Source organism: Phyllostomus hastatus, unplaced genomic scaffold (assembly GCF_019186645.2).
Source record: "Phyllostomus hastatus isolate PE091 unplaced genomic scaffold, TTU_PhHast_1.1 phas_scaffold_93, whole genome shotgun sequence".
NCBI classification, from domain to species: Eukaryota; Metazoa; Chordata; class Mammalia; order Chiroptera; family Phyllostomidae; genus Phyllostomus; species Phyllostomus hastatus.
Genome location: NW_025334042.1, coordinates 41,604,049 through 41,608,341, shown reverse-complemented (window position 1 = coordinate 41,608,341; position 4,293 = coordinate 41,604,049). Strand labels below are relative to the sequence as shown.

The 4,293-nt window shown below is 39.6% G+C and overlaps 1 pseudogene; it reads left to right on the top strand.

Moving 5' to 3' along the window:
* The first annotated feature begins 1,982 nt into the window (after window positions 1–1,982).
* On the top strand, window positions 1,983–2,662 carry LOC123813086 (annotated as a pseudogene).
* Window positions 2,663–4,293: the final 1,631 nt, after the last annotated feature.

Sequence of the window (4,293 nt, the reverse complement as noted above, 5' to 3'; positions counted from 1 at the left end):
GTGACTTTTAATATAATGATGATATTTCTGTTTACTGAAATACTGAGCTATTTAAGACATGAAAGCTAAGAGAATTAATATGACTTATTGATATTTTCCCCTTTTAAAACAACAGTAATCCCTGCATGCTCTGAATTTTATTTAAATTTTACTTTTTCATCTGTGTGCTGATTTTCCCTCAGGTCATGGTAATTGGGCAGCCAGGTGTGCTTGCATGTGTGTGTATGTTACAGAAAGAGAGAGAGAATTTGTAAGTGTGGTTTATTTTTTTTAAACTCTTCCCAGTAAATCAGTAAGGTTTTGCTTCTTTTTCCCCCTCACATTTGACAGATATAAACATGAAGATAAAGATCATGACAGGCTGTTGAATAGTTTATCTGTTTGTAGTTTAGCTTCAAATGTATGACTCTAAAATTCAGAATAGATACATCACTTGGTGTAGTTCAGATAATTGATTCATAAGTCAGCTACATCAGGCAGGTTTTGATGGTATCTTTATAAATAGGCTGGAGCTTTCAAATGCCTGATGGTATCTCTCTTGCTGACATGAAAGGCATTTAGAGGTTGGAATATGCTACCAGTACAACTTCTATTCTAGATACAGTTCATGAGGCCTATTAACTTCCTATAGTACAAGTAACAAAACACCACTAAAATGTAACATATTGAATGATAACACAAGAACTGAGTTTGCAATTATGTTTTAAAGAAGCAATGCAAGATAATGGTTTTTATATTAGATATTTACCAATGAAAACACAAGCAATTTTAATATGTGTAAGATGAAGATAAAAATCATAATAAAATACAAGGATTGAAGAGTCCAGAGGCATATTCACAATCACACACTTCTAAAATGGGTTCTCATCCATCTGTGAGTTGGATGGAACCCTGCCTTTGCAACATGCATCCACTCAGTCTGTCTTAATCACTCCACATGCAAGCACACACATCTTTCATCTGGAAATGGGCTAAAGAATTAGGAGTTTGCATAGTAAGATATCAATCAAACTATTAGTGTACAAGATTCTAGGTTGGAAGTAGTGTATTAAAAAACTACATTGTAGCCCTGGCTGGCGTAGCTCAGTGGATTGAGCGCAGGCTGAGAACCAAAATGTCGCAGGTTCGATTCCCAGTCAGAATACATGCCTGGGTTGCAGGCCATGACCCCCAGCAACTGCACATTGATGTTTCTCTCTCTCTCTATCTCCCTCCCTTCCCTCTCTAAAAATAAATAAATAAAATCTTTAAAAAAGTCTTCATGGTAAAAATTTAAAAAATCATTAAGAAAACCTAAAATCAACATCATGTTTTGAGGGGCAGATTGTATTTTTAAAACTGAAATAAAAAGTTTTCACCTTTAAATTAAAAAAAAAAAACTATATTGTGCCCTGGCTGGTGTAGCTCAGTGGATTGAGCATGGGCTGCGAACCAAAGTGTCACAGGTTCAATTCCCAGCCAGGGTACATGCCTGGGTTGCAGGCCATGACCCCCAGCAACCACACATTGATGTTTCTCTCTCTCTCTCTATCTCCCTCCCTTCCCTCTCTAAAAATAAATAAATAAAATCTTTAAAAAATTTAAATACTGTGAAAAACAATTAAAAAAACTATATTGTATAATTCTAAACAAGTCCCATGTACACTGTAAACTTCTTTATATTTTCTACAACTACTGAGGCCACACATTCTATATCACACATCATGCCATCATTTCCCCCTGCTGCCAGGTCAGTCTCACTAAGGAAGACGGTTATTTCACTAAGCTTGAAATACTTCTTTCCAGGTGTGATCCTCCCACTCCACGCTATACCACAAACATATGCATCCAACCCATATAATCCTAGAAGATATCTATATCCATTAGAAGGAAATCAGAATGTGTCACCCCGACACACACCACTTTGGCATACTCATTTTGAATTCAAGGCACTTTAGAAACAGTAGGTGAAAGGACACTCTTTGACTCTTTTTCTTCCATATATGTTTCTCAGCAAATATTATCTACAAGCCCATAACAGGAAACACACCGGCAAAAATCCTTTCAAGTGTCCCAAATGTGGCTAGTGTCACTTTCGTAAGGAGAAACTCGTGGAGTGTGACGCTCTGAACTGTTGGAAGTGCTGGGCAGTCTGCAGATCTTCCGCTGCAGGATGAGGCTGCGGGTGCACCTGGTGCTTCACACGGGGGCGATGCCCTTACCAGTGTTCTTTCTGTTCCCAGTAGTTCATTAAGAAGGACATGGAGATCCCCAGAATCCAGTTGCATGGAGCCCCCAGACCCCATGCCTGTCCCATCTGTTTCAAGTGCTTCTGTCCAGAATAAAACCGCAATTGCGCAAGGCTTGCAAGTACTGTGGGAAGAAGCTGTTTGGGGCTAGGAGTGCAGTGACATTGCCTCAAGTGAAAATGGCCTTCAGATGAGCCCCAAAGCCAAGCTCAGGAACAAGCGGCAGTAAGTCTGTAAGCCACTCCTTTACTCAAAAGGCCGATCTCAACATGCACCTGAGCACACACTCAGTAGGAAAGCCCTACAAGTGTCACGTCTGTCACAAGACCTCTGCACCCCACCAAGCAAGCTGCTCTCACTTCTGCCAGATCCGCGGGAAAACCTCCACAGTGAAGAAGCGGCCGAGTGTGCACAGCAGATGCTGCAAAGGATGAGAAGGTTCGAGTGCACCGAGGGCGACTGCAACTTCACCCAGCAGGCTAATCTGTGGAGGTACCTGGAGATCCGTGACCTTGTGGAGAACTACAACCTAGTACCTCGCCAGCTTTGGAAGCAGGTCACTGAGAACAGGAAGGTGGCAGTGGTCGTGGCGCTCCAGAGGCCTGCCGGGCTACAGGTGGGCTGAGCCAAGGTCAATGTGAAGTCCCTGGCACAGGACAGCCTGGCCTCAAGTTCCCTGGTCAGAGACAGTGTGCACAGGAAGGCTTCACGAGCCCAGGCGTCTGGCAGCCCTTGCTGGTTGTCCTAGCCGCCAAACCCCAGCTCTGTGACAGGTAGACCCCCGCCCACCACAGCCCACTTGGTCCCAGGCCCCAATAAACATTTTTTTTCTTGAATGCTTCACTCCTGATCACCTTCATGTCTTTGCTCAAAAGATCTTTTTCAGAAAGTCCATCCCTAACTCCGTTTAAAATAGTCACCCCTTCTTTGTCCCAAGCCTGTGGCATGCCTGTATTTCTTGGCTGGTTTATTTTTCGCTGTAGACTTTATGCAGTCAAAATTATCTAAAATACTGTAAAATTAATATGTTTTATCAGTGTATTTTCCCAGAAAAACAAAAGTTTTATGAAGGTGTGGAGTTTCGTGTTTGCTGCTCTAGCCCCAAAGCTTGGTCTAAAGCCTACCCTATAAGACATGGTTGATAAACATTGACTGTTGTATTTACTTATTAAAAGAATATGTGTTTTGTGTTTGTAAGAGTGAAGATGAGATGAAAGAAACACACTAAACTGGTAATACTGAATACTTTGGGAGTAGTAATTTGAGAATGGTATAACAGAACTGTCAGCATTTTTGTTCATTATACTTTCAGATTATTTTTAAAGCTTTTTACTTATTAATAGCATCTACTTCCATGATAAAAGAATATTATGATAAAACATTAAAAAATCATAGCACAGTGCCTGCTATATAATGTGCATTCACATATTTTATCCAATAAATATATTATGGGCTTCAGCTATGTGCCAGACACTGTGGTAAGGCCCTGGGGAGATTTGGGTGAACAAGAATCCCAAGACGCCACTTTCTTTGAGCTTGAAGTAGTGTAATATGGGTGTACTCATCCCATACAGATTACATGTTTATTCTATTGTATATAGTAATTGCGTGTTCTTTCCATTGTTAATACAGTTACATTTATGTTTATGAAAAGCTGGCAAGCTGACTTCCAGATTGCTTGGAAGGGAGCACCAGGGAGATTTCCAGGATGATGGAAATGTTAGATGTCATGATCTGACAGTACTAACACAGGTGAACACATTTTTAAAATATTCATTGAACTATGTGCCCAAAATATGTATATTTTATTTTATGTAAATTAAAATACTCAAAAATGCAAAAATATATATCCTTCTTTCTAAATTATAAATATAATGCACACTCATACAAAATTGATGAAAGGAAATCAGAAGTTAATAAATGCGGTTAACATTTGGGATTCCATCTAGATTTCAAAAATAAAGATCTATAAGATTTTAATAAAAGTAAGCTGTGCAGAGATTTTTATTATTCCTTTAAAATTTTTGACTATGCAAATCAACCCCATAAAGTCTTTCAATATTTG